At 40.8% G+C, this 23,488-nt stretch overlaps 1 protein-coding gene across 5 annotated transcripts in view; it reads left to right on the top strand.

Moving 5' to 3' along the window:
- PTER (phosphotriesterase related) overlaps positions 1-23,488 on the top strand; it is a 61,744-nt gene that overhangs the window by 2,353 nt on the left and 35,903 nt on the right. Inside the window, exon 1 of one of the 5 annotated variants that reach the window (XM_080918476.1) lies at positions 21,442-21,506. The exons of the other annotated variants lie outside the window; for them this stretch is intronic. The gene's annotated coding sequence lies outside the window, so the exon portion shown is untranslated. Of the gene's footprint in view, positions 1-21,441; positions 21,507-23,488 lie in introns of those variants that run through there. 5 annotated transcript variants of the gene reach the window in all.

Genomic DNA, 23,488 nt, shown 5'->3' with positions numbered 1-23,488 from the left:
CTGAGGGTGGAGGAGGCAGAGGGAGTGTCAGATGATCACCCTGTGTGCCCTCATTCGACTTAGTACTGTGTTCATGCTCCCACTTTTCCCCATATTGCTAACTCCCACATAGCACACTATACTTATAACCTTGTTGTTTATTTCCTCTAATAAGAACGGCTTGTTTTAAGGACTGAGGTGAGAGAGACGGGATCTCTCTGTGTAGCCCCTGCTGTTTGGTACTGTACTATGTAGCCCAGGCTGCCCTCCAGCTTGAGTCTCCTTGTGTTTTCTGTGAGCTGGGATTTCAGGCATGTGTCACCACAGCTAGCTAAGGGACCATGTCTTTTATTTATGTACTCATTTCTTTATTTGCTGGTTGCCTTTACTGCTGTTTCCTCCTGGCTGGATGTTGTACCATATGTAAATTAGGCTCTTAAGGATTTACTGAATGAGTGCATTTGTTGAGTACTTTAGACCTTGATTCCATTGAACTTGCTATTGAGTGTGGTTGTGAAAGAAGGGGGGGAGATTGAAGATTAGTCTCAGTTTGCTACCTTGAAGACCGAGACGATGTTCAGGCTAATAATGACTAAAAAGCTGGACCAATAGGGGAAAAGATAGTAGAGATGTGGTGCATTATAAGCCCATCGATTCCCTTTTTTTCCCTGTCTCTATGCCCAAATACCTGAGAAGAAGCAATTAAAAGGAGGAGGTTTTTCTTTTTTTCTTTCTGGCCCATAGTTTGAGGGTGCAGTCATCACAGAGGAGGCAGGGCAATAGAAACATGTGGTAACTGGTTATGTTGTAGACCCAGTCAGGAAGTAGAGAGATGAATGCTGTTGCTCAGCTGGCTTTCCCCTTTCTTCCTTGAATTCAGTCTATGACCCTAGCCCATGAAATTCTGTTTGCCTGCACTTAGGGCAGGCTTGCTCATCACTGTTTCTTCTCCAGAAACACTGCCACAGAGCAAGAGTAAGATGAAAGAGATCCTTTAAGCCCCATGTTACTCTCTGAAAAATCACTTCATTTTATTGTTGGGGCATCCTGGACAAAGCAACTGAAGGAAAGGAAGCTTCTTTTGGCTCAGAGTTTGGGATACTTACTGTCACAGTGGGGAAGTCATGGAAGAAGGATCCCAGGTCACATGCAAAACCTCGTGAATTCTGGTGTTCAGTCAGCATCTCAGCCAAAGAGTTGATAAAACCTCTAGGGAGGGTCATCAAAATAATCCCACACAGGCATGCACAACAACAATCTAACCAAGATAATTCCTCACCCATGTGCCCAGAGCCTTGTCTTCTAAGCAGTTCTAGATCCTTGTCAAGTTGGCACAAGTACTGTCAGATATCATTAGATATACGAAGTGGCTTATGAATACACTTTTGTCATCTTGAGTCTCCGAGATTGGAGAATGTATTGCTGTACCCTCATCTAGATAGTGGTGCCTTTCAGACACAGGAGGTCTGGGCCCTGTACATCCAGGAAATTTCTGTATCCAATTCACCAGATACCCAGAGAGCCTCACAGGAGGCGCTGTACAAAGCTTTTCTTATGACAGATGTTCATTCAGTGTTGGGAGAATGATGGGTGCACTGGATCCCACAGTGCCCTAGTCACCTTTGTGGTTGTAAAAGGTGGAAAGAACAGCATTTAGATGCTTAATTATATTCTGCAAGCACAGCCAGGGTTGAAGTAAAAATTCATACAGACTCAACATCCAAAAAGGGTGGAAATCAAGGCTCCCATTTTTATTTGGAAACAGACACACACACACACACAGAGACTCACACACATACCACATACACACACACACACATACACCGCACACACACACACACACACACACAGGTGGGGGTTGGGGGAGGGAATGTTTAGCATGCTGCCAAGTTTTCCAATTTGGAGGAATGACCATGGATGCATTGGAAGAAAAAGTTCTTCCCAAATTTAGTTATTAGTGAATGCATTTCCAAAACTGATTCATCACCAAAGGACATTTGAAATGAATCATGTGTGCTTACCATTGACTAATATTATTTTTCCCGTGCAGTTTAAACGACATTTAAAAGATGATTTCCTGACTCTCTTTACTTGGATGTGAGAGCATCAGATCTGGGCTTTGCTCCCTGAATCCTGTAGGCATTGTGTTCTCCTTGACTGGGACTTACACAAAAGTGAAGCCAAACAGTTTGCTTTGGGCAGAGTCTGGCTGCATTCTGAGGGGCACCAGCTATAAATCCAGCCTCCCTAGAGGTCAAAAATCAACACTCCCCCTCCCTGTACTCAAACGAGTGATATGACAGTGATAAATGGCTTGGATGTGAGCGCCCTGAGCATTAGTGTGATGAATTATGTTGTCTGGGGCATGACCAAAGATTCTCTATTGTCAGCCTGTGATATCCAGTATTGACAATATTCATAAATAGCCTTCTGCCAATTTTGATTTCTGCTTTGCATATTAAATTTTCTGCCTGTAGGCCATGGCTCTTGGTTCTTAGGCAACTCTGTTTATTTTCTTTTTTTAAAACTGAGTTCATATAGATAATCAGCCTTTTGTTTCTTCTGATCCCTCCTCATTAAGATGGTGTGAGGTGTGCTTAGTTAGACAGAGTAAACACTGTCTTACTTCACAGAAACTGTTGAAATAATAATTATTAGTCTTTTTCACTAAATCTGCAGTAGTAACAGCTTATTCTACAGTGGCTTAATTGGGTAATTATTTGGTGTTTGAAAAGCATTTTGAACAGAATATCGGTAAATATTGTTGTTAATTTAATGCTCGTTTTCGTAATTAAAAAGCCATGCCTCCACAAAATCTTCAGTATTCTTGAGAATCAGCTAAGATTTCTATCCTGATGTTGCTTATTCTTAACTCTGTATACAAGCTACGTATACACTGATCTCTCAAACATTCTAAGTATTTTCCTGAACTCTCAAATCTATCTCTCGCTCACTCCATCCCACTGCGAGCACACGTCCTTTTCATTGCATAGCTCACACATCTGGAAAGCTAAATGCTGTCAGCCTTGTCTCTCTCCAGTTCTGGCCAGTTCCCATCATACCACTGATTCTTACACTGTGATAGCAGTATGACTTGGGAATTAGCTTCCGGGTCTATTTGTTTAAGGCCATGCCTTCAGCTCCTACCTGATGGTGTCAAAATGTGTCACATTGTGTTACGTTGACTAACACAGTCTGCTCTGCCTTTCCAACAGCATCATCACTCCATTTATAGAACCCTGGACTTCCACGAGTAGCTAAAGGGCTTTTCTGTAGTTCAGATTAGATGCCCCACTACTATTGTTTATTCATTCTACCATAACAAAATACCACAAACTGGGTGGCTTAAAAGACAGAAATGGATTTTTTCACAGTCAAGAAATCAGAAGTTCAAGATCCAAGTGTCAGCTGGGTTGTCTTTTCCTGGGGGAGCCAGGCTCTCTGGCTGCCAGAGAGCCACCTTCTTACTGTTTCTGTACATTTTCCCACCCCACCCCAAGCACGTCTGTGTTCTGATATCTCCTTATGAAAACACCCAGTCCTGTTGGGTTGGTGCTACCTTGGCAATCTCATGTAGCAAAATTCCTCTGTTAAGATCCATTCAACAGGAAATCTTGTTCTGAGGCACTGCAGGTCAGAAATTCAAATGTGTGGATACTGGGGGACAGAATAATTCCAGTGCACTGTGGTGATGGTTTCATGAAATGACCACTTTTAGAGTAATTTTCTTTATCAAATGTGAGCTGTTCAGTGATGAATGCAAGTCCCCAGAGCGTACTTTATTCAAGAACTTCTCTTGAATGTTATTTGAAAAGAAACTTCATGCCTGTGATTTAACATTGAAATAATTAGAAAAATGAAGCAACGTCATTCGGTGAGCTAGGCAGAATTTATTAGACAGTCAAAATATATCTAGTCAACTTTATACCTTAGGAACCATTCAAATATTTCCTTAGTAATTTGAAAGCATTTTTTTAATCCAAGAATTTTCTCTAAATCAAATGTGCTAGCGAGAGCATAGTAAATTCTAGGCCAGGTTGAGCCTAAATAATAAATAGGAAACAAAAGTATAGAAAAGGAAAAGGATGCTATGTGTATCCCTCAGTGATACCAGATGTGATGCTTAAGAGCTTGCATGAGATGAAGTTTACATACATGTGTTAGATAATTCAAATGTAAGAGCGATGGCTTTAGTTCTGCGATTGTCAGTTTTCATTTTCAACTTGATTGAATCTGGGATCACCTAGTAGGCACACATGCATGATTTTCTCTGAGAGGATTTCTGAAGAGTTTTAAGTGGGGAAGACTCACCCTGAATGCTGTCTCCTGGGCTGGGATCCTAGGCTGAATAAAAAGAGGCAGAGAAAGCGAGCTATACACCAGCATTGATCTCTCTGTGTTTCCTGATTGTGACTTGATGGGACCAGCTGTCCCATGCTTCTCCTGGTGTGCCTTTTCCTCTGTGATGGGCTGCGCCCTCAAACCATGAGCCAAAATAGTTTCTTCCTCTTTTTCATTGTGGTCAGGCCACAGCAATAAAGAATGTAACAAGTACAAACTTTCAGCTGTCCCACCTACAAAGCACCTCTGGAACCCTCATATAGGGAGGCTCTGAGAATGCCTTTCCAAGCTAAGTGTATTGGCTTATTTCCTAGCATATTCTGTCTACGACTTCCACAAGTCAGTATTCTGCTAGCTTTCTAGAGTCTTGGAATGTGGTTTCTTGAATTCAGACTTTGACTTAGCAGCCCATTCATTCACCACCATCCCAACCACTGAGCTTTCTTCCCAGGACTATGTCTCTTGCTTTGGCAAGAGCAGTCTTAGAGACTGACATTAGGCAAGAGTGCGTTCTTCAGAGGTGTGATTTTCGGAAGCCCAGTCCCCCTCTACCATTTGTAGTGTGTTGAAAGTCCTCTCACATGTAGGACTAGAAACTCCCCCGGAAACTCACTAGTCTCCCGTTCCTCATGCCCGATGTGGGTTCCATTGATTTCTGTGCTTCTTTCAATGTGACTTATTACCACTCAGTCAAGCCTGTTTTCAAGAGTGGTCCTCTTTCTCCTCTCTACTAAATATCCTGTATGAGTCAGTTCCTCAGTAGTGTAGGATCTTCTGCTTCAACAACTGACATTACTGAGACTTCGCTGTACTGTTGACGAGGCAGCAGGGGAAGAGTCTTGTGCTCAGAGTTGCAATGCCACTCGGCTTAGTCACGTGAATTTCTCCTCAGCGGGATCTTTCCACTCTTTGGTTATAAGTCTATTATAAGGGAGACAGAGGAAAATAGTTCAGAGTAGCAGTTCCAGGTGTAAACTGCTTTTCTCAGAGAGTCTGTAGATTTCTCTTGCTCTATTTCATTTCTTCTAACTGGTAGACTTGTGCCATATGTTAGAATATTATCAATTTTGTTACAGTGGGGGTCTCCATGAGTCTATGCTTCTACATGTCTTTTCTATAGTATGCTTAATGAATACATGGAATTTTGCAATATGTCATTGAAATTGAAAGTAGAGTACAATATAATGATATTGTAGGGTGTGTGTGTGTGTGTGTGTGTGTGTGTGTGTGTGTGTGTGTGTGTGTGTAAGAATTTTCCGTTTTATTACATTTTTGTAGCACTCTTTGCAAAATAAGCTTATATCATTTATTACTTTCAACACAATAGTTTCACAGCATTTTTATATCTTGTTTGATTTTTTTTCTCTTTGATTTTGTTTTTTGTGCTGGGGATCAAGCCCAGGACTATGGCCGCCGCCGTGCTCTGTTCCCACCCGCAGGCACTATGGAGAATTCTTATATGTAGTTTCTGCACAGAGAATGATAAACAAAACTTTGGAGTTTTAGTCTATAAATATTACAAAGCTTAATAAGTAACTCTGTTGTGTCTGACAATAATGCCTTAATCCATATTCGTTAAACCATATATCATATTTATGTCTTTAAACAAACATCATTTAAAATAATGTCCGCAATTATAGGATCAATAAACAGGTCTGAGAGTTGAAATTGGATAATAGCTTGCTCTGCCTAGATAGAAGTCAAGATTATATTTCTGATGGGTTTGGGGCAAGGTTGGTAGTTACTTCTGTAACGGGCTTGAAAATGAACCTTATAAGATATAGACATGTTGGCAATCTAAATTTTTACAAAAAAGAAAGAAAGTTTTATTCACTCTAATGAAATTGGGTTCATTGCCTTGTCATCTTCAAGAGAATTTACTATTCCGATATGTTGTCAGCCAGTCCACTATTTAACTATACCTTTACCTTAATATATATGAAATTGCAACACAATTGTATTTATATATTTTTCATGGAATAGAATGAAATAAATACATGATTAAAGCACTTTAAAATGCCCATCTATCACCTAATGTCAATTCAAACCTGCAAGGAGAAATATATCATTCTTTTTCAAACATTCATAAAACATTAACATTTTTGGTTATTTGATTAACAACAAACCTTCAAATAGTTTCTTTGTTTCTACTATGATGATTAGAAATTGTTGTTAAACTATATGTACGTACACATATGCATAGGTAGTACATAGATCAATTTAACAGTTACTTAGGAAACAATACCATTGACTTACTTCCCTGGAATGTCTTATTTGAGGCCATTGTATGTACTGTATCTGTTTTATTCTTATGAGCAGTATCAAGGGTAGCAGATACTTAACAGTCTGGAACGTCTGGGTCATGAAGCCATTTGATTTCATTCATTCAACCAGTAATGGTAGTTTATAGTAACTCAAAACTACCTACTGGAAAAGAAAAATTTCAGGGAAAGGCATCAGTAGGCTTCATATTTCTTGTAGAGAAGATTGACAATTGCCTACTACATATATATCTATTCTCTGTTTCTCTATCTGTCTCTGTCTCTGTCTCCCTGCCCCCCCCCCTTTCTCACTATATAGCCCTGGCTGACCTGGAACTCTATATGAATCAGGCTGATACCCCAATCTCCCTTCTCTTAACATTCAGATGTTGAACTTGCAGAAAGGAAGCCACACATTTAGCATCTCTCCAGATGCCGCCCTAGAACCTGGATCTAGCAGGCACTATGGATCACCTTGCTCAACTATTTTTTTATTTTGTTCTAGAGAGCTGTGGTCCATAAACTGGTTTGCCCAAAGGCAAGGTGTTTTTATAGTAATGTCCTTTATGGTATCGGTGAAGCTCTAGCTTTGATTCCTCTTGGAAAAATTGGATGTATTAAGAAAACCATCCTTTCCCCAATCTGTGTCCAGTTTCGAATATTGATTGGTTGTGCTGGCTAGTTTGATTTCAACCTGACACAAGCTAGAGACACTGGAGAGGAGGTAGCCTCAATTGAAATAAAAATGTTTCCATAAGATAGAGCTATAGACAGGCCTGTAAGTTATTTTCTTAATTACTAATCAATAGAAAAGGGTCCAACCCATTGCCAGTGATGCCATCCTTGGGCTGGTGATCCTGGGTTCTATAAGAAAGCAGGTTGAGCAAGTGATGAGGAGCAAGCCAATAAGCAGCACCCCTCCATAGCCTCTGCATCAGCTCTTGCCTCCAGGTTCCCTGTTTGAGTTCCTCTCCTGACTTCCTTTGATAATGAACAGCAATGTGGAAGTGTAAACTAAATAAACTCTTTCCTCCCCAAGTTGCTTTGGTCATGGTGGTCATCTCAGGGATTGAATCCATAAGTAAGTTGAATGAAGCTTTTGGTAGCATGCAATATATTTTATAATCACTTAATGTGTGTTATATACTATAACCTATTAGATGGGAGAATTCACTTAATAAATCCAGAATTATTCCCGATGCTTTCTAGATTCTTAAATGAGAGGACAAAACATATTTTTTCTAAATGCATACATTGTACATAATAAATGTGGTTTTTGTTCTTACCACAAATATATCAAATATACACGGTTTTAAACATCCTAAACTTTTGATTTGAAAAATGACACTTATTTATGTTTTGTGTGTGTGCATCTGTGTGTGTGTATCTGTGTGTGAGAGAGCATGGTAAGGCTTGCAATGCACATCAGAGAACTGCTCCAGCAGTCAGTTGTGCCCTACCAAGCAGATCCTGGGAGTTGAATTCATGTCCTTAGGCTTGGCCGCAAGGACCTTGACCCACTGAGCAATCTCACTCATCTCCAAAATTATTGATTTCTTTTTAAACCTGTGGTCACATCTAGTAGTACAGCAATTGATAAAAACTAATAACCGTGTGTAATAAAAACACATTTTATACCAGTTGATCATGGAAAATGCATGAGATAAATTTACTGGAAAGAATGAGGCAGGAAGTGAAATTTAATTTCATAGGAAGCCTAAACAAGAACCCAAAGCAGACTAGAGTGGTGAGGGCTAAAAAGGCTTTACCTATGAAGTTAAAAATAACTTCAGAGGAAGGGCAGCTAATTCTGTTTATGTAATCGGTTTATATTGCTCCACAGCTTGTTGGTAAAAGTAGCTTTGAGTACTTAGAGAATATATCTTTATCCCTTCTGTGTTCCAATTAAAAAGAAAAGTGTTATTCCTTCTTTTCGGAAACTAGAGCCTCAGAGTCATTCTGAGACCTTCCGGGCATCCACAGTCGCAGAAAGAGCAGATTGGCCCCCACTGTCCATCAGAAGGCTTCACTGCCCCATGACCAAGAAGACAAGCAATAATCGGGGGGGGGGGGGACTGACAGTTGGTAACTCCTCTCCTGTTAATGTCAGCAGAGAATACATGTCTCAAATCTGTTCCCTGTGTTTTCAGACCCACAGAGGCTTGAAACCCTGCACATCCTCTCCAGTCAAGTTAATTTATGCATCCATCCATAAACATTTATAGAATGCCTGCTTTGGGCCAGGCAGGGTGCTAATGCTGCTATGACGTTCTTCTCACTTCAACATTGAGCAGGGAAGATTCTTCATGAGTTATGAGAATCTGTTGGCAATTCTCTTGTGGGATCCCCAGAGAATACTAGGAGATTAGAGGGCCCTCCAATGAACACAATATCCTGCCAGTCCCTGCCATGTGTGCCATTTGTCATTGATACAATGACAGTCATTTTACACTGTGGTTTCAGCTATGGAAACCAAGGAGACTATTGGGGGGATGGGCAGCATTTTTCTCCAGAACACTTTATTTTTCCTGGTGCTTAATCTGAAGCTCCATGAAGAAAGCTGTTTTTTCTTCACCTAGCAATCCAGAACAATGCCATTTCTTTTCCCTGAAAAAAAAAAAAAAAAAAAAAAAAACACTAGAGGAAGAAAAGATTAAAAAGTTCATTTGACCTGACACTGGTCACTAGGAAACCTAAATAGCATGGTTACACCATCTGAAGAGGGTGGGCATCCTGGCTGGGTAGCTGGGTAGCCGTGTGTGTGTATGTGTGTGTGTGTGTGTGTGTGTGTGTGTGTGTGTGTGTGTGTCTGTCTGTCTGTCTGTCTGTCTGTCTGTCTGTCTGTCTGTCTCTGTATGTATGTGTAAAATAAAAGGGAAGAATGAGGGAGAGACTAGCTTACTCTATTTGTCTGTTTGTTTAATGGTTGTGTGTAGCTGTCTTTGGCTACTTTGTGCATTCATCTTTCTTCTACCTCCTCCACCCCTTTTCTTCTACCCTTTCAATTACCTAACACGAGATAGGAGAGAAAACAGGATAAAGGGAAAAGGGGGTGATGTTATAGTTAGAATACTTCTTGCTGAGTATGAGCATCAAGTTCCTTGGGCTAAGTTTGAACTCTGAAGTCAGAATATCTGATTTCTTTTTTTCACCTTTGTGACTATTTAGCAAACTGCTATTAACAGTAACCAACCAACAACCCACACTACCTCTGGGGCCATAGCATTGATATACTTTCTGAAAGGGCAAACATTACAGAAACTATCTACAGGTGACAGAACTGTGCCTCTGCTGGAGCACGAGGCAAATCTTAGTCAGGTGCTGCAGACAGTCTGAAGCAGCCTCATATCCCCGTACATGGAATTAAACTGAAAATATGTTTTATAACTCTAATGTAATAATATATAATATAAATAGAAAACATATTATTCTGTGTTTTTTAAAGAAACCAAAATTCTCACTACATGTGTGTGTGGCCCTGAGTGTTTGAATACTCACCATGTGTGTTTAGAAGCCTGTGGAGATCAGTAGTGGAAAATAGGAGTTGCTGTCAGTTATGAGCTTATTGTAGATGCTGAGAACCAAACCTGTGCCCTCAGTAAGATTAGTACATCTTTTTCAACACTGAGCCGTCTCTCCAGCCCTAGCTTCCCTCTTTTAAACAACCTATTCTATCAGAAACTCACCTACCCCTGGGACATGCAATTCATCCCCTCAGCTCAGCTGTCATTAGTTCCCTCATAGGGTTGTCCTCCTCCAGTCACTCAAACAAGGATCCTACTCTTCAAGTCTTAACCTCTCTTTCATACTGTTAAATCTGGGGATATGCCTCGGTATGAGTCTTCAGCCTCCAACACCGCGTAGGTGCCCTGGGGTATGTTTCTGCTAGAGTTCTTTTTTCTTCCTAGAATTAGTAAATTCAGAGACCAACTAGACTCACAACATGCCCTCCATGTCCTGTCTTCATGGTTGTGCTTACTACACTTCACTCTTTTTCTAGTTATTGGCTGTTTCTTCTAGCTGGGGATGTACCTTTGTGATGGAGCTGTTGACTAGCATGTTAAAGGCCTCGGGTTCCATCAGCACTGCAAACAACAGTAATGAATTCTTCAGTGAATCTCAGCCAGTTACTTCAGAGTACATCATTTGTCATGAAAGAATCCATTGCAAACTTGATTAAATTGCAAACTCCTTGTAGACAGGAACCATGTTTACCTTTACTGTGTCTGCAAGAAGGTACTGATCCAGATTATTACCCTTGTTTGAGTCCTGACAAAACAAACCCAAACCTTCATGTCTTAGTAATGACAAATAGTGAAGGGTTGTCTGGTGGCCTTATTCTGGAAGGCACCATCCTTTGGAAAAGACGGACACCATGATGCTGAGTGACACTCTTCCCTTTCAAGCGCTTATGTCACAACGACTTGGCTCGGTTGCAATTAATCTTGTGTGGCAGTGCGGTGACGATGAGATGATTTCTCTGGAGAATCTATGGTAATACTATTAAAATGCTCTTACAATGTCAGAATGATTGCCGTGGAGTATGCGGGGACTGTGCTTATGTGATTATGATATTATAGTGATGGGCGATTACCATAGGAAACTACTAATTCAACCCTGCAGGGACTTGCATTATGAAGCCATTATAACATGAGATTATAATGACACAATAACTTGGATGCACATTCGTGATGTGAAAACTAAAAGCTAATTGGAATGCAAGAACTATTTCCATTAAATTGTAATTAAACACCGAAAGCAATGCTTGTTTAAATTCGAGATGGAGGCACGCAATTCAAAAAGGAAAACTGTGGGGTTTGAAAAAAAAGAGGCATGTTGAGCAGAAGCTTAAAAAATGTTTAGGAGCGTTTTCAACTGTACCTCTTAGCACTAACGGCACGGGCTGGCTTTTCTCAGAAAGCATCGTCGAGAACTGGGACCAAGCATCCAATCCAAGTTACTGGCTCCAGTTGCCATGGCGTCACAACCAGCAACTCAGCTCCCCAATGCCCTTGTTTTTTTTCTCCTGTGGACATCATATTTTATTTTGCCAAGTAGAAAAGAGTGAAGCAATCTATTTTTTCCCACAAAAAATTACCTATGTGCATATGTACATGTGTATAGGAATGCAAAAGTAACCCATATTTGTTTGTTTATTTATACTTATTATTTTGTGATCCCGAGGGTTGAACCCAAGATCTCAGACATGCTAGGCAAGTGATCTCTAGTCCCAAAGTAATCCATGCTTAAACGAGGTAAGAACAAAGGAGAAAAGGAGTTGTTTTATTTTTTAATTGCTTTAAAAAAAAAAACCCATCCTGAGACTGGACAGATGGCTCAGTGGTTAAAAGTGGTTAAGAATACTGACCGCACTTCCGAAAGAACCAGGTTCAATTCCCAGCACCACAGAGCAGCTCACAACTGTTTGTAACTCAAAGACCTGACATCCTCACACAGATGAACATAGAGGAAAAACACCCATGCACATAAAATAAACAATAATAATTATTTTTAAAATAAATGAGGCCTCAGATTGTAGCTCAGTAATACAGTGTGAGCTGAGCCTGGAAATTTGTCTCCTGCGTTTCCAGAGCTGAGGACTGAACCCAAGACCTGCACTTCCTAGGCAATTGCTCTCCCACTGAGATAAATCCATAACCTCTAAATAATAATTAAAAAAAAAAAAACTCCACTCCCAAGGACGACTCCCACCCATCCTGCTGCTGGGATGGAACCCAGGAACTTTGGCATGCCAAACATGCTTTTTAAGCAGACATTCCCTCGGGGCCCTGTTTTCTATGCCAATGTGCTCACTTTTGTTCTATAATTACTTATTCTATTTCACCCTTTCTTGTTGTGAAGTCTAGTTCTTATCCAAGAGAACCCAGTTGATAGGTTCTTGTTTGCTTTTTATTTCTGTTTTTTAAAAATCGTCTCAAGCTAGACAATGGTTTTTGGCCTAGCTTCTGTTCTCTTACGGGAGAAATTCAAGGCAGATTCTTCAGGGTGTATTGGCAACAACAAAGGTACTTACTTAAATCCATAAAGGGTACTTACTTAACACTGCTTCCTGCTTAGCAATCAATGGCACCTGTGAGGAGGGACCGACTTCTAATTTGGTCTCGACCCGTAACTGTTCCATGCGTAGGTAGACACAACTGGACTACAGAAAAGCAGGGAACTTGAGGAGCTCCAGAGTCTCTTAGATGCGCAGCTATTTTGGCTTGCTCCGATGTTAAAAGGACATAGAGATGCTCCTCGCTACACCTTCCTAATTATGACTCCGACTGGTTATTGCTTCTTGGTTTAAATAGAGTTGACATGAACTTTTGCTGTTAAGCATTTAGCTTTGCATTTAGCTCTGCTGTATGCTTTAGGGTTATTTTTATTATTGCTTCTTGCAGCAACCAAATTAAGTAGGTGAGGCCAAATCACTAAAGTCCTTGTTTTTATAATTAGGGAAAGGAAAACACAGCTATCCTGTGGCTGCTTCATGGCACCCCAAGAGCAGTGTGCTTGGGTTTGGTTGTTGTAGCTGTGTTTCTAGAACAATAAATGGTATTTTCTTTGGGGTAACACTTTCATACTAAAGAAGACCATGGGAACTCATTGTGACAGTCATAACAGATGTGCCTATGACTTAATAAAAAGATAATTACTCTGAGAGTCTGAGAGACCCAGGTCTGGTTCAGAATACTGGATTGAAAAAGCAAGGATCCAATTTTCATCTATTTAAAACAAAGGCATGGAATCGAAATACTTTTGTAGTCCATTTTAGCTTAAAAACTCTTGCGAATATAACATTTAACGCTGATAGAAACTTAGACACCATCACTGTAAACAGATTTTTAAATACATAATAAAAATATCCAATATTTTTGTTACTTTAAAATCATTGATCTAAATTCAAAACCATACTTTGCTTGGATGGCATTTCAGCATCTGACATGTTTTGGCAGTGGATTTGTGATTTGACTTAAAATAACTTTTTTTTTATTCAAGAAATATAGTAAAATTCTTAAAGTTACAGACATAAATCACTCCCCCCAAAAGATCAAAATTATAGTACTTAAGTGTTTTGGTGATTTCGATAAAGTGTAGTTTAAACTATAACTAAAGGAACTTTCTGTTTAACAGCTGTTTAAGAATATAACTAATACTTATGTTCAGTCATAAGAATACATAGTTATATGAGTCTACAGCATAGGAAGCAGTGATAAAAATGCACAAGATAAAATATTGTGCTCAGCAAACCTTATAAGACTTTGTGTGTGTGTGTGTGTGTGTGTGTGTGTGTGTGTGTGTGTGTGTGCATATGTGTGTATGTTTGTGCATGCATGTGCACATCTCTCTTTGTAGGTCTTGTGTGTATGTGTCTGTGTGCACGTGTGTCTCTCTCTCTGTGTGTGTGTGGCTGTGTCTGTGTGTATGTCTTGTGTGTATATGTGTATGTGCACATGTGTCTCTGTGTGTATATGTGTCTGTGTATGTTTTATGCGTGTGTGTCTCTGTGTGTATGTGCATGTGTGTGTGTGCATGTGCTGTGTGCATGCATGTGTCTCTCTGTGTCTGTGTATGTGCATGTGTTTGTGTGCTGTGTGCATGTTTCTCTGTGTATATGTGTATGTGTGCCTGTGCACGCATGCACTACATTCATGTAGTGCCCAGGGGAACAAAAGAAGGTTCCTGACTGGAGTTACAGGTGGTTGTAAGCCACCAAGCTTGGATGCTGGGAAACAAACTCTGGTTTTCTTGAGGAACTAGGAAACATTCTTAACTGCTGGGCCTTCTCTATCCCATAAACAAACCTTTCTAAAAGACTTAGTGTTCTTAATGTTTATGGAGAATAGGACACAATTTTCTCTTGGGACTTTAAGGGAGTTATGAGTGAATGCTATTGGTCTGATAAAGCAGTTAGGGTCCTTAATTTTCTTCATAGTAAGCTGAGTTGATTTATTTAAGATTTTATATGACAACTGCACATAATTATGCTCTTCAGAGCCTGAATTAGGGCCAACACCAGCATAGCAGGAGAAGAAGTAAGAGAAAGGAATTCCTCAGTTTTCTAGTTGGCAATACACCAGCTTCTATTGCTATAGCAAAATATACGAAAGTGGATGATTTGCACAGAAAATGACTCTACATAGCTTGTAGTTTGGGAGGTTCAGTAGCGTGACCCCAGGATCTGGTTGGTTTGGGTGTAGGTCCCCGTGACTGTTACATTTTCATGTGTGCTGTCATAACCTCATTGTAACAGGGAAAGATCCCTAGTGAGAGAGAAGAACCAGAGGCTAGGAAGGCACCAGGCTTACTCACTGACTCACCATCACATACCAACTAGCCTAGATGCTAAGAGAACTCCCCACTTGTTCCCACGGGCAGTATCCACACTGAGCCAATTATTTTCACTGGGCTCCATCTCTTTGGGGCCAGGCTACTTTTTGAATTGTCATAACAAGGACCAGGTTCCCAATTCATGAACCTTAGGGAGGTCCATTTAAGCCGATGCCAAATCATGCCATAGTCTTTCCAATGTCTAGCCCTATAATCTGTACAGTATTTGCAACAAAAACCAACCCTACCCCAAATATGACCCCTTTGAAGCAGAGAGTACCCACTCATCTCCCTGCAGCCGAAGTTAACACAAGTTATAGAGAGGGTAAGACCTTCTCTAGACAGATGAAGTCACACAAGCTACCTGTGCTGGGTAGTCTTGGTTGACAGGTTGACTGCATTGAAGGTTGTATTGGTGGTGGGTAGAGCGTACTGTTAGGGGTGTATGTGTGGGCCTTTTGGGTGATGATACAGCTTAAGGGCTTTGACATAGTGAGTGGATGGATCCCTTGTTAGATTCCTACTACAGTGGTAACTGATGGGTGGTGGTAAATTGCAGGAAGTAGAACCCAGTGGGAAGAAGTTACAGTTTGCCCTGCTTTGTTCATGCATCCACCTCCTTTAATGCAACAAATCAATGCACAGGATCAAGAAACCATGGAGGGAGTCCCCTGAAATCAGAAGTCAGGAATGACTTTCCACTCCTGTGAATTCTTTCTTTCTGGTATTTTTGTCATACTGAAGAAAAAAAGAAAGTGGGGGGGCGAGTGGTACTTAAGACACTTCGAATAAGCATAATCAAAGCTGGTAGGCTGTGTACCGCATGTTGGGATTCATGTTCTGTGTTTCTTTTCCCAGGGCAAAATGATGTATATTCTCTTTGGCACACATTTTCAGTCTTTATTACTAAGTGTTGGTCGACTCTCAGAAGACGAGCCTCACAGGTCATGCTCATGATACTATTTTGGAAGCTCTCCCAGGGGACACTTCCAGATCCTGCAGCAGTGTCTTCTGCCTTTAGTGAAAATGGCCTGTAGTTTCTCATCCTTGTCTGAACAAGAACTCCATTTCCTCATTGCTGAAATGGGAGCAATAATAAGTGGGTTTCATCTCAAAGCACATCCTGTGGTCTAGTCTTCCACTCTTGGGTACTTTTCCATGACTCACCTTCATCCCTTGCCTGCTCACCCTGGACATTAGGAGACTTAATTAAAGTGTGCAGGAATGTGTGAAGCTCTTCAGGGAAACCCCTGAAACTATTATTGTAAATAACTTTTTTGATGCCCAGTAAGCTCTTAAAGGCAATGAAACTAGCTATATAGAAAGCTGGGGTTATAATATAGTTTTATGAAAATACATTCATTTGTTCGATGCTATATGAACGAGTGGGGTTTGAGTTCAGAGTTGAATCACTTAGAACCCCAAGTTCAGAGTTGAATTACTCGGAACTTTCTGGCCATTTTAAATGAGGTATCTTCCACCACCACTAAGTAACATGTTTCAGAGATCATTTAAGTAGGCAAGTAAAGCTAGTTTGAGTCAGCTTTTAAGACTTAGCAGTTTCCTCTTATATGATAATCATTTTCACACTTGTCCATGTTACTGGAAAAAGAAGAGGGTGCCCATCCAAGCTGGTGTGTACCCTGAAATGTTGTCCCTTAGGTACAAGTCAAATTCTTTAGTGCCATTCCTAAGTTGTCACTTTTGCCTTCCTCTTTCCAGCACTCTTTCCATGCCCTGCTTTGCAGGTTTGATTGTCATTCCAATACCGGCTCATCTTGGGCCACGCCCATGGGTTATAGGTTTTCATCATGGACCAGACAAACAGTCCATGCATGCAGCCTTCCAGGCTGCTTGCAAATCCCAATATGCCTTCTTATGCTCATGCCAAGTTCCTTCTCCTACACCTGGAAGCCTTCTTGGCCCCTCTTATATTGGTGACTGTTACCCACCCAACAGAGAATTCGCCTTGCACCTCCTTCCTAATGTCAGCATGCTGCACCATTTCATGGATGTCTTGTTCATATGAACAACCAGTTAACTTCTCATTGGTGTTCGCCAAGTGCCAGCACAGTGCCATAGGTTCTGTGGCTTCCTAACAGTAAGATGGTCGCTTTCATCTTCATTTTCCTTCATATCATCCACTAGACATGGGAGATCCTCAGCAAACATCGGCTCCATGGAGTTAAAATGTGTTCAGATAAAAGCTGTTAGTGTTTGGAAATCCTGGCTTCCTCGTGGTGCCTTCCTATGTGCTATGGGCTTAGGTATCGAGGTATCTGAGATAAATGATAGAAAGACTTCCTACCATCTTGAGATTAGCAATGGCTGGTGATAAGCCTGCAAAGAGAACGTAATACTAAAGAGAGCACATGCCTAAAATACATTGGGATAGAACCGAAAAATAGGAAATATAAGACTTGAAATTGGCTCTTTGCTTATTGAGTGGCTATTAGCTGTCAGTCACGGTGTCAAGCCCAGCACTGGCATCTATAGATCCGAGAACAGGAATGACCTTAAGTAATTATCAAAGTAAGGTTAGTTTCAAGTCTTTCCCTCTCATGGAGCAGGCCATGATGTTTATCTTACTAGTTGTCTACTTAGGAAACAGCCAAGCTCCCAGATCAAGACACATTTTTCTATCACTAAGCTGTTTTTTTTTTCTTTTTACACAAAACTGGCCCAGCCAGACTACCTAAAACTGCGTAACTGTCAGTGATTTGTGATTAAACTCTAAATTAGCCAAACAGAGTAGCAAATCTCAAGCCGTTGCAATCCCATCTTCAACTCAAAGGATGTGTAAAGATTTTACAGGGAGTATCTTATAATACACAGGTGTGCCATTGAAGGTGTGATTCTTGGAGACTTTCAAAATGAAACTGGCTTAAAAGGATACTAGTGTGCATGGTCTAGGTTCAATACATTGAAAAAAAAACATCAATCTAGGGGCATCTGAGAGATGGCTCAGTCAGGACAGTGCTTGCCATGGAAACAGGAGGTTCCAAGTTCAAACCCTAACACTCACATTAAAGCATCCAGGCATGGTAGCACAGACTTGTAATCCCAGTGTTTGGAAGGCAGACACAGACAGATCCCCAAGGCTTACTGGGCAGCCAATATGATCTAATCAACCTCATGGGAAGAACAACATTATCAACCAACCAAAATTCCCATGGACTAAAACACCAACCTTTGTGCACACATTGAGAGACCTATTGATCCAGTTGCATATGCAGCTGAAGATCGCAGTGCTTGGCATCAATGTGAGAAGAGGCTTTTTGTCTGTGGAGGGCATGTTTTCCCAGTGTAGAATGCCAAGGCAATAGGGTGGAGAGGGTGAACAGGACACAGTGCACCTTTGTGAAGACACATGAGAGCAGGGTGGGGGAAAGGGATAATATCTCAAACGTAAATAGAGTATCTAATAAAAAATAAGTTCCAGGTTACCTGAGAGATCCTGTCTCAAAGGCTAAGGTGAAAAACGACGGTGAAAGATCACCAGCATAAACCTGTAAACATACCCACCCCACCTGAATGCACACACAAAATGTAAGCCTAAAAGCCAAGGTCCCACCATTAGACTTTCCTCAGCCTTTGTGCTTTTCTGGCTTACAGTTGGCTTCCACTAACTTTAGTTGGGAATCGAGATGAAGTCACTTAGTGTTATTTTTAAGTGTACAAAAGTCATGTATCCCTATATAGTATTGTGTGGGGCATAGAAGAATGAGCTAGAAAGTTGTGTTCACTGTCTTCCAAGAACTTAGAGTGTGAAGATACAGGCATATTGAAGAAGCAAACATGGTTTTAAAATCTGTCATCCAGAAACCGATAGAAAACATTTTCCCTTCTTTGAAATAATTTTCAGCACGATTTAGGGAAGTGATGGAATTCTCATAAAACAAAACCAAAAAGGCATCATTACCTGAGGCTTCTCTGTTGTTCAGAACCAGATTAAATATAATTAAATACTCATTCCATGAAAAAGCATAACCTTTTATTAACAGTTTTACATCTGTGAGATAGATATGTTGGAGTTTTGTTTAGTTTGTGCTTTTGTTCTGTTTTGTCTTATTCGATTTTGAGATAGTCTTGGGTGTAGGTATAGATCAAATTGCCAAGTCTAGTCTCAAACTCAAGACAACCCTCTTGCCTTGCCAACCCAAGTGTTAGGATGATAAGAACAAGTCACCACAATCAGCTTAAATATGCTTTTCCGATCTTACGTATATCTATTTATAATTTTCTTGGTTTTTGCTTTACTAAAAATGTCTGTCTTCATTATGGTTTCTGTGTGTTGTCCTTTATAGACTGCAGTTCGGTTATAGCATAAGCGTCTAGATAGACCTGTTTCTGTGAGCAAGGCAGTGAAGAGAGCCAGGGGCAGATAAGATAGGACTTAGCTGTAGAGGAGGTCAAAGTTCAGTTGAGGAATTAAACAAATGCTTATTGTAAAGATGCTACCCTAGTACCTAAAATTAGCACATACTCAGATTGCTTGAACAATGTGAAGAAATAGCAAGAACGGTTTTGTTTTTTGTTTTGATTAGAAATGAGGCCCGAACCCTGTCCTAAAGACTAAGCAGGTTATCCAGGACAGGGTCAAGGACGTGAGCTGTTGAGTTTACAAAGTGACTCAAAAGAGAAACCTTGAGCCAGGCAAGGACTTTACAGAGTCCCGAAAAGAGCAGGCAGTTTGGGGAGTTTAGGGTTGGTGCACAGAGCATGGGTATGGGGTAAAGGGGAGGGGAGTCTTGGAAAACTGTCAAACTCTAGGATAAGATTTAGCTTTGGGCCTGGTTAAGACCATGTCCTGCTCTTTCACAGAACCAGAGTTCAGCTCCCAGTACCCATACTAAACATTACTACTGTTTCTAACTCTCAGGGTTGGAATGCCCTCTTCTGGCCTCTGAGAGCAATTGCACTCATACGGCACACACACACACACACACACACACACACACACACACACACACACACATTCTCTCTCTCTCTCTCTCTCTCTCTCTCTCTCTCTCTCTCTCTCTCTCTCGACAGTTTGTGTCTGCATTCCAAGTGCTTGACAAGATGGGTTGCAAAGGGTGGAAAAGCAATGATAAGCTCTTGCCTTACTTTGTATGTGATATAACATGATGATGATGATGGTGGTGGTGGTGGTGGTGGTAGGGATGGTCGTGGTGGTAGTAGTGGTGGTGATGATGGTGGTGTTGGTGGTGGTGGTGGTGGTGGTGATGGTGGTGGTGATGGTGGTGGTGATGATGGTGGTGGTGGTGGTGGTGGTAGGGATAGTCGTGGTGGTAGTGGTGGTGGAGGTGGTGGTGGTGGTGGTGATGGTGGTGGTGGTGGTGGTAGTGGTGGTGGTGATGGTGGTGGTGGTGGTGATGGTGGTGGTGGTGGTGATGGTGGTGGTGGTGGTGGTAGTGGTGGTGGTGATGATGGTGGTGGTGGTGGTGGTGGTGGTGGCAGCTTCAACCAAGATAGTAATGAAAGATTTGGAGGGAAGGATGAATTTAAAACATTTATCTATACCTTTGTAGATGCGGTATAAAAAACTGTAGATATGTCAACTGATTCAGGACTATCATGTTCCATGTAAGTGACCAAGTGCTACATTTGTCGCAGGGTGACCACACAGTAAGGCATCTATTGTGTTCATAAAGGCGAATCTTCTGTGGTTAACCATGAGCAAACTTCCTGTGAGCTAGTGTTCATAATTAATACCCACATTCTCCAATACACACCCTAAGCCGCTTGCCGCCCCTTTAGCACATTTCTTAACTTTCCTTGGCTTACGTTTCCTCCTGTCATCTCAAGCCAGGATCATTAGCCAAAGTTCAAGACTGGAGGAGAAATGGACTCATGGGCACTTGGCACATGGAAGGAGCTCAGTAAACATGGCACAGAAAATGAATAAACATGCCATGGTCTCTCAGCCTCTGAGTGAGGGTGGGGCTTCCCTTTTGCATTTTGCCATTTTCTGTCTGGTTTAGCACATAATAGCTGCTAAATAAATTTGATCACAACTATCACACACACACACACACACACACACACATGGTTTTGCTCTTTGTTTGTTTGTTTTGTTTTTATTTTTTTTTCCTGACCTACCAATTTTTTTATCCTTGGGAAGGGCTTTATTCTGTGGTTCCCTTCTTACATGCTTTGTCTTTACTTGAAATTTCTCTTGCTCGATTTCTATTTTTCACTTTACACTTGCTCTTCCTAACAATTTTCTTTAAAAATGTTTCACTCACAACCTCATTTGTACTCTTAGCCATGCACTGAAGTGTATTCAAGAATCTTGGCTCTTGGCTGAGTTGACTGTAATATAAGAAAAATACAGTGGTGATTAAAATATAGCTTCAGAAAAGTGATGTGGTCTGTATTAGAGAGAGAATTTGATTGAAGTGTGTGAGTAAAAAGGCAAAACTATTTTGTACAATCAATAAAAAGAATTTTTTGTATTTGTCCAAAAAGAAAAAAAAGAAAAAAAATTACTCAAGGCATTGACTCTTTTCCAGATTGGTGGAAGTTTTCCAAGGCTCCAGAACTTCCACTCTGAAACCCGGATTTTCATGTCAAGGTGACTCCAAGGTCAGTCCAGTGAAATCACTGGGATTTAAACAGACTGAAGCCCAGTCACTTGAAAGGTAGAGATTAGATTTGTGTAAAAGACAACACCAAATACTAGGGAAGAGTGACTTGACATAATTAACCTACGTCTGCTTTTGTGCTTAAGCTGGAAGATTCTAACTGATTTTTACATGGGATTTTAGTATAGATGTTGACTTGTTCCATTTTACTTCCTTTTAGTGAATATAAACGCTGAACATAAAAATGAACTATCTTTGTGTATCCTACCAGCCTACAATAAACATAATATTTCAGTATGTCTAGTGTTTTGCTCTCAGGCAGATGTATAGACTGTGCATACATGCATCGTACTTCATATGGTTTGTTTTTCTTTTTAATATATTACAATATGAACATCTTTCTAAATTGTTCAATATTCTTTGAAGATGTAGGCTGTGGAGATAGCTCTGTAGTTCAAGTGCTGGCTGGAGAAGAATGGGGATCAGAGGTTGGGTTCCCAAAACCTGTGTAAATGCTCAGTGGCATGGCAGGCCAGCCTTACTGCAGAAAAGAGAGTTGGGAAGAGTTAGCTAGGGAGACTAGCCACATCATTGAGTTCTGGGTTTGATTGAGAGGTTTTGTGTTAGTAAATAAGGTAGCTGAGTAATGAAAATGACTCCTGACATCAACCTTGAGCCCCCACATGTTCATGCACATACATCACATGTGTGTGTACTCACACACTTATACACACACACACACACACACACACACACACACACACGACTATGGAAAGATATTCTTTGAATATTTTCCCCTTGGTAGTATAGAGCACCATAGTATATATCCCCATTCACTTGTAATGAATATTTATTTACTTAATGTGTGAATGTGCTTGACTATGTGCATAATGTTCATGAAATGCCTGGGGGAAGCCAGGCAACAGCTAGAAGTTACAAGCCATTGTGAGTCTCTATGCGCTGTTGCTGGAACCTGGACCAGGGTCCTCTACAAGAGTCGTAAGTCTCCTTAACCACCGTGCCATCTCTCCAGCTCCCGAGAACTTGGTGCTGCTCTAGATGATGACATCAATGAAATCTTTGTACATTGATAGTTTTTACATGTACTTAAACTTCTTAAAACTGATTCTTAGTGTCACAGTAACATGTTTCAGACTATGGATAATATTGCCAAAGGTTTTTTTTCTCTAAAGCCATGAAAACCTTCATTTCTGTAGCATTACTACAGAAAAGGGGTGGTTCCTTGTCTCGCTTCATGATGGTGGTGTTGACTTTTATAAACCCCTCAGTGAAGTAGCAGGTCTGTCAGAGCTGTCATCCAGGGAAATTTTTTCTGAAGGAACCTTACAATGCTACCTCTTGGCCAACTTTTAAGGATTAAGTTACCATTTCAAATGAAAAGCGTTTCTCTGAAGCCTAAAATATTCCTATCTGTGAAAACCACCAACAGCCGTTTGTTACTGCGGCTGTAGGGGTAAGCTTTGGTCCTTCGATGATAGACTTTTAAAGAACTTTATGTGTGAAGCAGTGTGCTTTATGCATCTGCTCTGTGTACATGCATCATGAGGCTCAGGTGAGTGTCTGAGGACAGCTTTTAGAAGTCTGCCCTCTTCTACCTCACAAGCCCCTGGTCAGGAGGCATGGCAACAGGTGCCCTTAACCCCTGAGCCTCCTCACTGATCTAAACTATTTTTCTTTAGAAATGTCCACAGAAAATGGAAATTTTATGGCCTTTTCTCTCCCCATGTTCTGGGATGTTATCTGGTGACATCAACCCCAAATCAATACCCTACTCATCTGTCAATGGGGCCTTTGTACAGCTGTTGATATAGGTGAAATCACGTTATGTTGTGCCCCCCTTGGAAGTTGTTTTTAATGTAACATGTCTGTTTAAAACCATAACAAATGTTCTATAGCCACACTACTCAAAATGGTCTGTCCAGTCAATGCAATCCCTTTCAAAATATCCATGACTTCCTACAT

This window comes from Micromys minutus (assembly GCF_963924665.1).
Source record: "Micromys minutus genome assembly, chromosome: 6".
Taxonomy (NCBI): domain Eukaryota; kingdom Metazoa; phylum Chordata; class Mammalia; order Rodentia; family Muridae; genus Micromys; species Micromys minutus.
Note: the sequence above shows the minus strand (reverse complement) of the source record. Positions and strands in the feature narration are given on the sequence as shown.